This window comes from Sapajus apella, unplaced genomic scaffold (genome assembly GCF_009761245.1).
Source record: "Sapajus apella isolate SASKATOON/1434 unplaced genomic scaffold, GSC_monkey_1.0 scaffold6, whole genome shotgun sequence".
Taxonomy (NCBI): domain Eukaryota; kingdom Metazoa; phylum Chordata; class Mammalia; order Primates; family Cebidae; genus Sapajus; species Sapajus apella.
The window spans coordinates 2,634,456-2,649,578 of record NW_022436946.1 but is presented as its reverse complement, the minus strand read 5'-3'; the positions used below and the strand labels follow the sequence as shown (position 1 = coordinate 2,649,578).

General features: G+C 42.3%; 1 protein-coding gene across 2 annotated transcripts in view; it reads left to right on the top strand.

The window, feature by feature from the left end:
• SASH1 (SAM and SH3 domain containing 1) overlaps positions 1-15,123 on the top strand; it is a 1,049,232-nt gene that overhangs the window by 98,491 nt on the left and 935,618 nt on the right. The window lies entirely within an intron of this gene.

Below are 15,123 nucleotides of genomic sequence, written 5' to 3'. Positions count from 1 at the left end.
AACATATTTACTTTTTTTTTTTTTTTTTTTTGAGATGGAGTTTCATCCTGTCACCCAGGCTGGAGTGCAGTGGTGCGATCTCAGCTCACTGCAGCCTCCACTTCCCGGGTTCAAGTGATTTTCCTGCCTTAGCCTCCTGAGTAGCTGGGATTACAGGGACCTGCCACTATGCCTGGCTAATTTTTGTAGAGATGGGGTTTCACCATGTTGACCAGGTGAACTCCTGACCTCAGGTGACACACCTGCCTCAGCCTCCCAAAGTGCTAGGATTACAGGTGTGAAACACTGCACCTGGCCAGGGAGAACATATTTAGTGGATCACAGAATGGGTGATACTTGTCCCATGTAAACATTTCTTTCTTTAGATACATCTGGACTTAATTTTTTTAACAGTCGAATTCAAAAGAACACAACTTGTTGTCTCCTTTGTTGTTTTCATCAAACAGTTGGGAAAATAGCCATGAACCAAGTATGAGGATCGCATATTATGCTGTGTGCTGTGCTCTGTAAACAATGAACATAATTTTCTCACTTATGAGGTATTTTCCATGCTGGGCACAAATCTCTTGTTACACATCTTACACTGTACGTGTTCAGATTTCCATTTCCATTTATATGTGAAAAGTATTTGGCCTGGCTGATAAACACACAGTGAAAGGAGGAAATGGATCATTTACCTGAAGCATTTAGTCTGTTGCAATTCCTAACTGATCTACCCCATTGATGTAAAAAATAGGAGACACAAAAAAGTTCCCTCTAAACAAGAGACTGTATTCAAGACATGATCGGCGTTGATGCAGTGACGACACTCCTGGGAGCAATTGCCATGCCCTGCGACGCTGTGTGTACGCGGTGCTCCGGGGAGGTGATTCCAGAGCAGTCTCTCCCCGCTGCCATCTGTTACTCAATATATTTCCTCTAAAATTATATTCAAGCATGGAATTGAAATTTTTATCATTAACAGTAGTTTTTTAAAGTAAGGCACTTGCTAGGCATGGCAAAATAACACCAGAATGTCTTTAAAATTCAAATTGCCCACTAGTCCTTTAATCAGACCTACACATACTGACTGTCCCAGGAGCATCTGGGTTGGCCTCAGTCTCACGAGGTTGACCAGAGTTCTTGAATCAGTTGCTCTGATGAGTGTCTGGCCCTCATTTTTCTTACGGTTGCAAGAGATGTGATCAGGATTAGGGGTTGGGCCAAGGAAGATGGCCAGGGATAGGTGACCAATTGGAAAGGGATTGATGCAGAAAGAATCAATGGTATTAATAAAAGCCAGAGTTCTTTGGTGTTTTGTTTTGAGATAGAGTCTCACTCTGTCACCCAGGCTGGGGTACAGTGGTGCTGTCTATCTCAGCTCACTGCCACCTCCGCCTCTTGTGTTCAAGCGATTCTCCTGCCTCAGCCTCCTGAGTAGCTGGGACTACAGGCATGCAAAACCACGCCAAGCTAATTTTTGTAGTTTTAGTAGAGATGGGGTTTCACCATGTTGGCCAGGCTGGTCTTGAACTCCTGACTTCAGGTGATCGGCCCACCTCAGCCTCCCACAGTGCTAGGATTACAGGCGTGAGCCACTGCACCTGGCCAAAGCCAGAGTTCTTTGTAAGAAGTTAAAAAGCCTGGCTCTGGAACTACATAAAACCCTTAGATGGAAAGTGTAAGAGAGGGATTTGAAAGAAGAGACAGAGAATCAGAGTCAAGTGGAAGCTGGACAGAAACCATGTAGAGCTGGGCGCAATGGCTCATGCCTGTAATCCCAGCACTTCGGGAGGCCGAGGCAGGTGGATCATGAGGTTAGGAGTTCAAGACCAACCTGGCCAACATGCTGAAACTCTGCCTCTACTAAAAATAGAAAAATTAGCCAGGCGTCGTGGTGAGCACCTGTAATCCCAACTACTCAGGAGGCTCAGGGAGGAGAACTGCTTAAGCCCTGAATGTGGAGGTTGCAGTAAGCTGAGATCATGCCACTATACTCCAACCTGGGTGGCAGAATGAGACTTTGTTTTTTTTTTTTTAAAAAAAGAAAGTAAAAGAAAGAAATCACCACGGAGGGTGAGGAACAAGCACTGTGACCTCCAGTAGGGGTTTTTGTAATGTGAAATGTGAAGGGTACGTTGAACTTCTCCGAAGATTTGGAGTTGAGCCAGTCTTCAGCTTTGCTGCTGGTGAAATTCTTTAGTTAGAAGAAACAGGGACTCCTCGAAGTCACCTAAAGTGGTACTGCCTAGTTACAAGGATCCGTGGCCAGAATCTCACTCAGGGAGGTGGCCTAGAACCCTGGTTAGAGTCATACATTAGATTGATGGAGAGGAAGGTATAATCTGGGGAAAGGACAATTATCATTGAGCTCTAAGACAACTGGAACTTCCCATTATCATCCCAACACCTGAGCACAGCAGCTGCAGATACTTGCTAGAGTGCTGGGCCATTGATGCAGCTCATCTCCCTTTGATTCTGCTTTCCCATATATGCCTTTAAGCATCTATCACTATCACCAATTGTTTATCTATCATTGTGTGTCTCAAGTTCAAGCTCTCCAGAAGCAACGGTAGTTTAGGTTTAGTTGATCATATTATGGCCTGGTTGCTGTCCAGTGAAAAGGTGCATTTATCTTGGGTCAGTTCCTAACCCTCACCTTAACTCTAACGCTAAGCCTAACCCTTCTCTGGCCATGATGGGGAGGTCACGTGGTTTCCATACGGTGACACATGAAGGAACACTGTGGGCAGAGACTGCGAGTTTGGCACCATTCTGAGGCCCGTTTAGCCTAAAGCATAACCAGCCCAAAAAGTCACAATGTGCACAATTTTTATAGTAACCTAATGGCCTAAATCATTCTTTTTTAAAAATAAGACTTTTGCACTCCTGTTTTTTCAATAAGCCTTTTAAATCATTCTTTATATTTTATATTACATCTGATTTAAAAGCTAAAGCTTAATTCCATTACTGCTTCTGAAGGATCAAGTCTCTACTTCACTACTTGACATTGAAATCCTTGGTAATCTGGCCCACACTACTTTCCTCACCTCCTCCTCCATTAGTATGCTGTTCTGACCTTTCCTACCATCTCGAATTGCTCTCTCTAAATTACTTTGCCTATTCAAATTCTGCTCTTGAACTTTTTTATTTTTGAGAAATATCGTAGGAACAACGCTAGATTGGCCTCAGAAACCCACGGAGGCACAGAGGAACCCACTGTGTGAAATTGGATGAATCACTGGTTCTCCCTGGATTGCTGTCTTCATTTATAAAATATGTTTAGTTCTATCACGTTATCTAAGCTGCTTTCTTCATTTTATACTTGCTGTAGGGCTGAGCCAGTGACATGACTCGGTCTTCTCTTTAACTGTTTTCTACTTCCTGAAGTTGTCACAGTTAAAGTCTCAGCTGTTGCTGAAAAGTTTGGCCAGCTGTGGTGTCTCATGCCTGTGATCCCAGCACTTTGGAAGACCGAGGCATGTGGATCGCTTGAGGTTAGGAGTTCGAGACCAGCCTAATATGGTGAAACCCTGTCTCTACTAAAAACACAGAAAAATTAGCTGGGCCTAGTGGTGTGCCCCTGTGGCCCCAGCTACAGTGAGCCAACATTGCACCACTGCACTCCAGCATGGGCAACAGAGCGAGACTCCATCTCAAAAATAAAAAGTAAAAATTTATTATAATTATATCTCATAGAAGCATTTGTCCTATCATCTGCTTCTCCGCCTTCCTGCACCCCTGAGAGCAGCTGGGTAGTGCAGGAGGAGTGTGTCTAGTTTTGTCCTGTGAATCTGTAGGTTTCTTTTCTTATTGAGCTTCTGATCCTGTTACATGTGTTCCGAGATCCCCATGTACTAGGGGATAATCTGACCCACTGTCAAACTTCTGGCCCCCTTTCTGGCTAGTTGAGCCTCTGGGCACTCACTGAGGCTCGCAGATAGGGATTATTCTCTATTCCTAGCAGTTCTCTTCCATTGCCACCTTGAGACCGCTCTTTCTCCCCCTGACACCCTGAACAATGACCACCAGGCCCGCTGCCTGCTGTCTGGGCAGAGGTATAATGAAACCTCCAGAAACCTGATATTCCGCTAAATGTTTGTCAAGTGAATTCACTAACACAAGAGGAATAAATGAACATACAAGGCAAAGAAAACAGAGAATGAGAGAGAAACAGAGAGATGGAGCGGAAACGGTAGAGGAGGAGAAAGCGGAAGAGCAAGAGCAGAAGGGGGAAGGATGGAGAAAGAAGAGGAAAAGAGGTGGCAGGAGAGAAAAATGAGAAGGAAAATGGTGAGAATGCATCTGGGCCTTAATTAAACATTTTCCTCCCTCCTGTCTCCACGGCTCCACCTCCCAGCTACATTCATTCGCCAAGTGACTGTTGGTCTGTGTCCTCTCATTTCCTTTGGTGAGTGCTCTGTAGGATGAGGGAATCAGCATTTCCTGCCCCTCCAGGGAGTACCAACACATCACAGGTGGCAGAATGAAATATGTTTTATAGAAGACAGCATGCACAGAAAAGGAGCTGCTAATTTTGTCTGGAGAGATCGAGAAAAGCCTGATGGAGGAGATGGCGTTGGGTAAATTCAGTAAGATCAGCAGGATTTGTGAGGCAGCAAAGGTGGCATCTGAGACAGAGTGAACAGCCTGTAGAAAGATGAGCTGATAGGCTGGGCACGGTGGCTCATGCCTGTAATCCCAGCACTTTGGGATGTAGAGGCAGGCGGATTACCTGAGGTCAGGAGTTGGAGACCAGCCTGGTCAACATGGTGAAACCTTGTCTCTACTAAAAATACAAAGCACAAGCCAGGTATGGTGGCGGGTGCCTGTAATTCCAGCTACCTGGGAGGCTGAGGCAAGAGAATCACTTGAACCTGGGAGGTGGAGGTTGCAGTGAGCCAAGATTGCACCATTGCACTCCAGCCTCGATGACAGAGCTAGACTCCATCTCAAAAAGAAAAAAAAAAAAAAGATAAGCTGATAAAACCCAGCAAATGATTGATACATGCAACAACATGGAAGAATCTTAGAACTACAGTGTTGAGTAAAGAAGCCAGATGCAAAAGAGACACTCATATGATCCCATGTCTATGGAGATGAAAGTCAGTCTAAACTAATCTGTGGTGTAGAAAGCTGGAAAGTGGTTACCTGAGATTAGGGGTGGGGAGGGTTGGGGATGGTATTGTCTGGGAAGGGACACAAGAGAACTTTCTGGAATGTTGTCAGTTTTTATGAATAGTGAGTACAAGAGCACATACATATGTTAAAATTCATTAAGCCACATACTTACTTCACTTAAGATTTTTGCATGTTACTATACAGTTGGCCTGCTGCATCCATAGTTTCTATGTCCATGGATTCAACCAACCACAGACTGAAAATATTTGGGGAAAAAATGTGTCTATACTTAGCATCTACAAACATCTTCCTTGTCATTATATGTTATAAACACATTTATATCTATGTTTAGATTATTTAGAGAATCCAGATAATATCATATAACAACTATGTACATAGCATCTGCATTGCATGAAGTTTTATAAGTAATCTAGAGAGGATCTGAAGTATATGGGAGGATGTAGGTAGGTTATATGCAAATATACCATTTTACATAAGGGACTTGAGCATCTTGGAACCAATCCCCCACAGATATCAAAGGACGACTGTATGTAAATTTTACTGCAATTTTTTTAAAAGGGTAAGCAGAATAAAAGTATACATGGAGAGCAGTACATTTAAAATACCAACACACACACTAAATAAGTAAATAAATAAATAACCAACACAGTCAAACAAAGCATATTGGACACTAGCCCTGATTTTATGGTTTATATTTCTGACTTTAAAAGCTCATTGAAATTTTAAATTAGGCTATATTAATGCAATATGAATAAATTATAGTTCTGATTTTAAGATTAGATTCAATAAATGTGAACCTTTAAATAGTTATTAACTTAAAAATAAATCACTGATAATATTTGTCTCATGCCTTTTGGGCACCTATTTTCTACAATTTGGGGGAAAGCATTCATTTTTATTTATATCAAAATTAATAAAATTGAGAAAAATTAAGATATTGCTTATTCTGAGGGGTAGATGAATGAAATGAAAAAATGAAAATTATTTCATTCATGGCCACAAACTCATTTATAAAAGCCCTCCAGAAGTAGCTGAAGAATTTGCCATGCATACAATGTTAGCAAAATCCAAATACTAATAAATATTTAGTTCTTTGAAATACGTCTGAAATGCGTGTCGGTATAAACGTATCTTCCTCAACAGAGTGGTATGAAAATATTGGCTGGAATGATTTATCTGAAAGTGTTTGGAGTTGAGTATTTTTTAAATAAATAAATTATATTAACCACAGCTTGAAATATACCAAAGACAGAAAGAATTCCTTCACTATGATTCTGCTATTCTAGATGAGAGGTCATGACTTGGCTTTTATGTTGCAAAAACAAAATGCTGCAGAGGCTCTGAGGAATGAGGAGTGGTCACCACATTTGTGGTTCATTTAGGATTCACAACCTTGCATGTGGTGTGACGTTGGGCCTTTGCCTTAACCTTTCTGAGGCTCAATGTCCTCATCTGCAGCTATGTGTGCAGTCCCTATGAGGACTGAGTGATAGGACAAGCTGAAAGCACAGGGTCTGGCATATAATAGGTGCTCAATAAATGTGCCCCTTCCTCCCTCCTTTTCCGGGATTCCCTGGTCAGTATGGTCCCACCATTAGTCAGCAGCAGTGACTGCACTCATCCTACTGCTCTTTGGCTTTAATAGTTTATTCACTATCCATAGGATACTTTCAGAATATTAATTAGTAAAGAGGGAGTGATATTTGGTTCAGATAATATTTGTTCCTTTGTTTTGAGTGTTAATAAATAAATTCTGGTTTGTATTAGTCCATTTTCACACTGTAATAAGGAAATACTGAGACAGTAATTTATAAAGGAAAGAGGTTTAATTGACTCAGTTCTGTGTGGCTGGGGAAGCCTCAGGAAACTTACAATCATGGCAGAAGGTGAAGGAGAAGCAAGTACCTTTTTCACAAGGCAGCAGGAGAGAGAGCTAAAGGGCAACACACTTTTAAACCATCAGATCTTGTGAGAACTCACTCACTATCACAAGAAGAGCATGGGGAAAACCCCCATGATCCAATCACTTCCTCCCTCGATACGTGGAGATTACAGGTCCCTCCCTTGACACATCAGGATTACAGTTTGAGATGAGATTTGGGTGGGGACACAGAGCCAAACCCTATGCTAGTTGGACAGAGCAAGTTGAAATTATGGGATAAAAGTTTCTCTTTGGTAATTTAGTTACTGGGATCTAGTTGAGGCTCTTCTCTTCTTGTGGATCTCTCCTTTGTTATGTGAGGATGGTCTTTCTTTAGATGAGTCTTATTTATACCTGATAGGAAGAGATAGTGTCCTCTGAATGGGAGATTTGCAGATAGCAGGTGGGAAACACTCAGGAACTTCAAGAAAAGCAGGACCTCTCATGGTGATTGTGTGTTCATCCCTGGCTGCCGTGCCCTTGGGCCTCACAGTATGGAAAAAATACCTGGAAAAAGCAACTTTTCTGATTCATTGGCCTTTGGAATTAGTTTGTGACTTATAGACTCTACTTAGAACATAAGTATGCCATTTCCATCTTCACAAATGCGGCATACTCTTGAATCTAAGCTGAAGGGGTAGCTTTATGAAATGAAATTGCTCCATAGTGCTTTAAATGGAAATTGCTGCATCAGCTACATGGCAGTATCTATTCTGGAAGCTAATTGAAATTGCTCTGGCAGATGCCGGCAACAAATGCTGGGTTACATATTAGCTTACGGGGGTCACTTTCTCCACTGTGTCACTTGCAGAACTCATCACACCATCCTGGATTCTGGGAAAGAGCACAGGGCTAGGGCTGGTGAAAGGGAATTTGACCATTGCCCTCCATACAGTATGTACTTCCAGTAGCATTCCAGCTCTGTCTGTGATTGACAGATGCCTTGTATACAATAATAATGCCGGTTTCCCATAACTGCCACTCAGGTTTGTGGATATTGATTCAATATGAAAGTGTTTCAGAGATAAAACTTACTAGGCAAGTGAGTCTTTTAATTTTTTAACATTGATTCTGTCATTATATGAATATTCATTTAGTCTTTTATTCAACAAACATTTGTTGAGTGCCTAATAATAATGGCCAAACTTTGTATTCAATAAAGTTCAGACTAGAATATACTCAGACATGCTACTTTTTATGTTTTGACTCATTTAATCCTTATAGTAGCCTTATATTTTGAAGAGATTTTCCTTCTTCAATTCTATTTTTATTGGTGACGAAACTGATATTACTAAGGCAAAGAGGTGAAATGAGTTCTTCAAACATTGGTTGAGTGCTTTGAATGTGCTCAACACAGCCTGATGCTGGGAACACACAGAGCAGTAAGACACAGCACCATGCTCACTGGCATTAACGTCTAGGGTTGGAGGAAGGATATGAACAGAGAAATTAACCAGCCTCTGTTTAAACCAAAATATGGACAGGTGGCTCCATGTGGAAGGGAATCTCATGAAGGGATACTCGGTAGCACTTGACTGAGTAGTGGGGGAACCAGGATGGGGAGCAGATTCCCAGAGATTGGGAGGAAGGTGGGTCTGAAGCCTGGTGCTTCGCTGGGAAGCAGGCTGGACCTACAAGAGTACTTTGAAGCCAGTGGTGAAGATATTGGAGGTCAAAATAAAGCAAGTGATGAGAAGCAGAACAGACAGAGCAAGGTAAGATCAGAAACTCAGGGTGACTGTCCCCTCTGTGTAACCATGTTTTGAGGAGGGGGAGGGTACCATTAATACCCAGTCCTTAATTGGAGCCCATTATCCATATCTAGTTAGTCTCGAGAGCATCAGTCCTTCCTCTGACCAATGTGAAGCATGCCCATCAGGGCACCTGACCGCCTCCTGAGCTCAGTGAGGAGGTTTAAAGACACCACCCAAGCTTGTTCCCATGAACCTTCCCCTTCTTACTAACTCATCTGAACAATACCCTCCTACTTACGAGATTCATCTCTTCAAAGTATTGTATTCCTGTATCAGTGGTTTGTCAACATTCCTAAGTTACTTCATCTTTTAAAGAGTTGGACACATTGTCCAACTAGGAAGTTGGAACTCTTTGCAAGACCATAGCAAAATGGGAGCTATCCTTCCAGACCATTCAAAAATGACACCTTCCACAACTTTTTTTTTTTTTAAGTATGAAGTAGGTCATCTAAAATGAGAAAAATTGGAAATCACCATGTACTTGTAATGAATAATCAGTATGAATTCTGCATTTATAGATGAATTTCCTAGTGGCCAAGATAAAAACAGAAAAAAATGCATTGGGTTATTTAGTTTGCATGCCCTGCAGAAAAGAAGCACATATCTTTATCTTGAGAAAAACTTCCCGAGTTTTGTATAAGATCCATGGCAGCTATGCAGCTCTTCATGAGGTAGCCATGTGGATACTTCTGAGGATACATTTAAGTAAAGGTGTTCCTTGATATTTCTAAAGTCACAAATTAATCCAGGAAGTGACCCTTGTTACCAGTCTCTAAATAAATACGATTGAAGAAGGAAAATTGTGCTATTTCTGCTTTCCTGTTATTTCTAAGAATGAGGAAGAGCCGGCTCTTTCAGAAATTCTTTGGAAACAGACCGGTCAGGGGAAAGCTGTTGGCAGTACCAGGGCCTAGAGAGAACTGTTGACTGTAAGAGAGGCTGGACCATCATCCTAGTTACCTGTGTCTGGAGAGGACCTCACGAAGTGGAGCCAACTGCCTGACAAGGGCGAGGCCACCTACTGATGATAACTCCTCCAAGGCTGTTACCCAGTCCTGAGAGTTCTCCAAGCCCCTGGCTGTTCCTGATAGAGTCTGGTGGGATCCTAGGAGACTGCAGGAAGCTTCCATTGTGTACTTTTCTGGTTAATGGCTTAGTGATGCATTATTACCATTTGAATTGTTAAGGCTTCTATGTGAAATATAATGTTTTTAATCAGAATAAGTTGAATGTTGATGTTTGGTCCTCAGAGACACATATGACCCTTGAGGGAATGAACAGTGACACTGTTCCTGGCACCACAGTGCCCTTCCCCTGCTCAGGGAAGCCTCACGGGCTCCATCCTTCTTTTCCCCTGAGCCTCTCTTCCTCCAGCTACCACCCGCTCTCCGTGCCACTTCTGCGACTCTGAGCACTGTCTTGCACAGCTCCCTTGCTCATTTTCTTCTTGTCCTCTCCCCATCCATGGGATGATACTTATCTCTTCTGCTCACAGATTCTGGCCCCAGCCTTATTCCCGTATGACCCCTTACTTGGCCAACTTTGATCACTTCCCTATTTAGAGCTGCTCTCACAAGGAAGCACGCAGTTCACAGCATTTGATTTGCATTTTTATGTCTGTAATCTGTATTTATTGTGCACCAATTATGTGCGAAGCCTGGGCAGAAATTCTGCCTTCAAAGAATTTATAGCAGTGAAGGAGGTAAGCCACAGGTATATCTAATTCTGCTTCAAGGTAGAAGTATTAAATGCCATAAGAGCCATAAGATAAATTACGGAGGGAGAAAACACTTCAAGAAGGATCTGGAGAGATTTCATGAAAGAGACTGTGTTCCCCAACATAGAGCTTTCTCGCTGGTGTTCTGGGAGTTGAATGCAGGTGAATCAAGTAGCCATCTCCTCTGCTGGAAGGACCTGGCTGGCTTGGAGGCTTACCTCAGGGGCTGTACAAAGAGCTTTATGTCCTAGGTGTGTCCTGATGTGGAACTGATCAGAACACCTTCTTAAAGAGGGGTTAATTTGGGCGTTGGGACTGTATGAGGAAGAGTTAGAAAGGAGACAAAGTTAGAAGAAGGAACCATGACTCCTTTGTGTTTGTGTATGTCAGTGTATATTTGTGTGTGTATGGCTGTGCGTGTGCCTGTGTGTGTGTGTGTGTGTGTGTGTGTGTGTGTGTGTGTGTGTTTGCATGCGCGTGCATATAGGGAGCAATATGGAATATAGCAAACTGAAAATAGGCAATCAAAGGTGGGTTGGAACATCATCGCAGAGGGTCTTACGTGTCAGGCTAATCACTTGAAGTTTACTCTAAATTCTGTTAGAGCAGAATGATGTAGTCTGAGCCAAGCTTCTTGTTTGCTTTTACATACTTCTCAGGTCAAAAGTGGGAGCGAGGCTGGAGATGAGAAGACCTTGGAGAAGGGTTATGAAATTTTAGAAGTATGAAATAATGAAACGTAAAATAAAACAGTGACAGTGAAATCATGAGGTTGGACAGATGCCGGAGGTGTTTTGGAAAGGCAATCAATGGAGCTTGACTTCTGACTGGACAAAATCCAATGTGTGAATCAAGGTTGGAGATGGGGGCAGGAAAATGGGAGGATCAGGGATGATGGCAGAGCCTTCAGCCTGGTAACTGGGTGATGCTTACAGCTGCAGCCACTGTCAGGAATGCATACGACAGCCATCCCTCCTTCTCTTTTGCTAACACAGAGCTATCCCCTGTCCCAGAGAACCACTCATGATTGACTTGAGCCTGTCAAGGCCATTCATTTCCCTTTGCTAGTGATGGTTTGGGAGCAGACATACAACCCAGGTCAGGTCAACAAGCCAAATAAAAGGAGAAGTCAGCTTAGGGGTTCTCTGCCAAAGGAGAGCAGCTGAAGAGCAGCCTTTTCTTCCCTCCTCTCCCTCCCTTCTGTGGATGCTGTTTTGTACTATAATGATACCTGGGGCCCATGAAGGGAAGGCCGAGAGAATCATGAACAAATCTACTAGAGTTCTGACATCATCGAACTCGGAACAAACTGGAGAACCATGTCTCTTCAGCCTGTCTGCCAAGTGAGATCAGATGTGTCTGGACTATTAGTATTTTGTTACCTGTAGCTAGACATATCTGAACGGATAAAATGATACTCAGGAATGTGAAAAGGGAAGAGAAACGCATGATTGTGCGGGTGCCAGTAGATGAAAAGAGAAGATGAAGACTTTTGCCCAGGCTGTGCTTTCTTGTTTTCCTAGGTTGTCTTCTGATTCTGTGTCACCAGCTGGAGCCTGACATTCCCAAAGATAGGCAGTGTACAGCCATCCCTCGTCTTTGTGGGGAATTTGGTATCCATTGTGGATACCAAAATCCTCAGATGGATGCTCAAGTCTATGATGTAAAATGGCATCATATTTGCATAAATCCACACACATCTTTCTCTATATTTTGTCATCTCTAGATTACTTATGCTGCTTAATAAAATGTAAATGCTATGTAAAGTCATTATACTCTATTTTTATTTGTATCATTTTCATTGTTCTATTGTGATTTTAAAAAATATTTTTTCCCCATGGCGGGTTGAATCCTGGGATGTGAAACCCACAGATGTGGAGAGCCAACTATATACTGAGTGCTGTTCTTTTCAACACAGCAACAGAAAAGCATCTTGAACTGACTTACACTCCAAAGCAGAATTTATTCTAAGTATCAAGGAGTATCTTCTAGAAGCCAAGTGTAGGAAGCTGGGGCTCAAGAAGGGGTGAGTCTGGGACTGTCAAATGCACCAGGAACTGTCTCCTGTCATGCATCCCTGGTGAAAATGAGCTTTCTCCCTTTCTCAGGCCACGTAGCAGGAAGAGGCCTGCCCAGCAGCACCTCCATTCAGGAGACTGACCCAAAATGTCACTTGATTCTTGTATTAGTCCATTTTCAAGCTGCTGATAAAAACTTACCCAAGACTGGATAATTTATCAAGAAAAAGAGGTTTAATGAACTCACAGTTCTACATGGCTGGGGAGGCCTCACAATTATGGCAGAAGGTGAAAGACATGACTTAAATGGCAGTAAGCAAGACAGAAGGAGAGCTAAGCAAAAGGGGAAGCCCTTTATAAAACATCAGACCTTGTGAGACCTATTCACTACCATGGGAGCAGTATGGGGGGAACAGCCCCCATGATTCAATTACTTCGCACTGGGCCCCTCCCATACGATGTGGGAATTATGGGAGCTACAATTCAAGATGAGATTTGGGTGGGAACACAGTCAAACCATATCAGTTCTAATTCCACATTCTTGGACAATCTAGCCTGGCCTAATTCGCTGGCTAGGATTGAGAAATTACAGTTTGTAAGCCTATGAGCTGAGTGTTGTAGGGGAGGAAGGAGGACCAAGAGGGGTCCTCATGAGCCTCGAAGACACTTCCAAGACACCCCAGAGCCTGTCTGCTATTCTTATCAGACATTTAGCTATTCTGTTCCAATAATTTCTCCCACACAGTGTGATTCTTAATAAATAGCTCCATATGGCAAATAATGTTAATAGTCAAGTCACTACTTCACTATCAAAGGACTTTGACACAAAAATTATATTTCCATACTTTAGGACATGTGCTTTGAATTGTAACACACATTACACTAAGATTGAAAAAGGAGTTTGTTCTGCCTCCCGCCCCACTGACGTACACAGGAAGGACTAGACGGAGTAATCTGATATTATCTTTGGCATTTTCATGACTTATTTTCCTGTTAGAACACTTTCATTGAAGGAAATAATATAACTCAGCAGATACTTGCAACTGTTCTTTCTAAAAACAAAGTATATTGCGGAAAAATAAGCTTTTGCTCATCATAACTTTGACTGTATTATCCCTGGTGTACCTGATAAACTTAAGATTTCAAAGAGCCATTACATTTAAGTAAGACTAAGCACATTAGAGAAATGAAGAATTGGTAAGTGGTAGATGGTAATTAGGACGTTTCAAATAGACCGAAATTTAAGTGGGACTTGTTTCTTGGATCCGTTTATTTTATAGTCTTTTTTTCTTTCTTCTTCTTTTTTTTTTTTTTAAATGAGATGGAGTCTTACTCTGTCACCCAGGCTGGACTGCAGTGGCACTATCTCTGTTCACTGCAACCTCCACCTCCTGGTTTCAAGTGATTCTCCGGCCTCAGCCTCCTGAGTAGCTGGAATTACAGGTGTGTGCCACCATGCCCAGATAATTTTTATATTTTTAGTAGAGATGGGGTTTTGCAATATTGACCCGGCTGGTCTCAAACTCCTTACTTGAAGTGATCCACCTGCCTTGGCATCTTAAAATGCTGGGATTACAGGCATGAGTCACTGCACCGGGCCTAAATATTTAAATTCTGAAATCAAAGGAGACTAAAGAGTCTAAAATCCCCCAGTTAGGTTTGTAACTAACTTAACAGTAGCATGTGCTCAGAAGGCCAAGCCCAGTTGAGGGTCCTGATTAGGGCATACTCATCTCCTCCACTCTACCCCCATCCCTGGCCCAACCTCTAGGGGATGTGGAAGTGCCCCAAAGAACACAGGCCACAAGAACCAAGGCTCAGCCACCTGCAGTATGAGTTTTGCTGCTCCAGAATTAAAATAATTAAAAACATTACTTTTCATAGTTTAGCTCCCACTTACGAGTGAGAACATGTGATGTTTGATTTTCGTTCCTGAGTTACTTCACTTAGAATAATAGTCTCAAGTCTCATCCAGGTTGCTGTGAATGTCATTAATTCATTCCTTTTTACAGCTGAGTACTATTCCGTCGTATATATATCCACAGTTTCTTTATCCACTCGTTGACTGATGGGCATTTGGGCTAGATCTACATTTTTGCAATGGTGAATTGTGCTGCTATAAACGTGATACAGTGGACTTTAGGGAGTTGGTGGGGGGGAAGGCTGGGAAGGGGATGAGGGACAAGACTACAAATTGGGTTCAGTGTATACTGCTCGGGTGATGGGTGCACCAAAATCTCACAGATCACCACGAAACAACTGACTCATGTGACCAAATACTGTCTGTTACTCAAAAACCTGTGGAAATAAAATATTAAAAAATAAAACATTACTTTAAAAAAAAAATAAAACATAGATATATTATGGAGAGAACGCAAGAAGTGCTTGAGTTTTTAAAATTAAAACAAATAATAAAATAAAAACTGTCTGTGTAGGGCAGTCCTTTGCTAGCTCAGCACCCAGCACTCAGGGTGGAAGCAGGCGTGACACTGAAAGACTGGGCAAAGCAGGTGCCTTTTACTCTAGACCAGGGATTCCATTGGTGTGGCTTGCATGTGGGTTTCAGGAGAATTTACATGAATGCTGGTGATT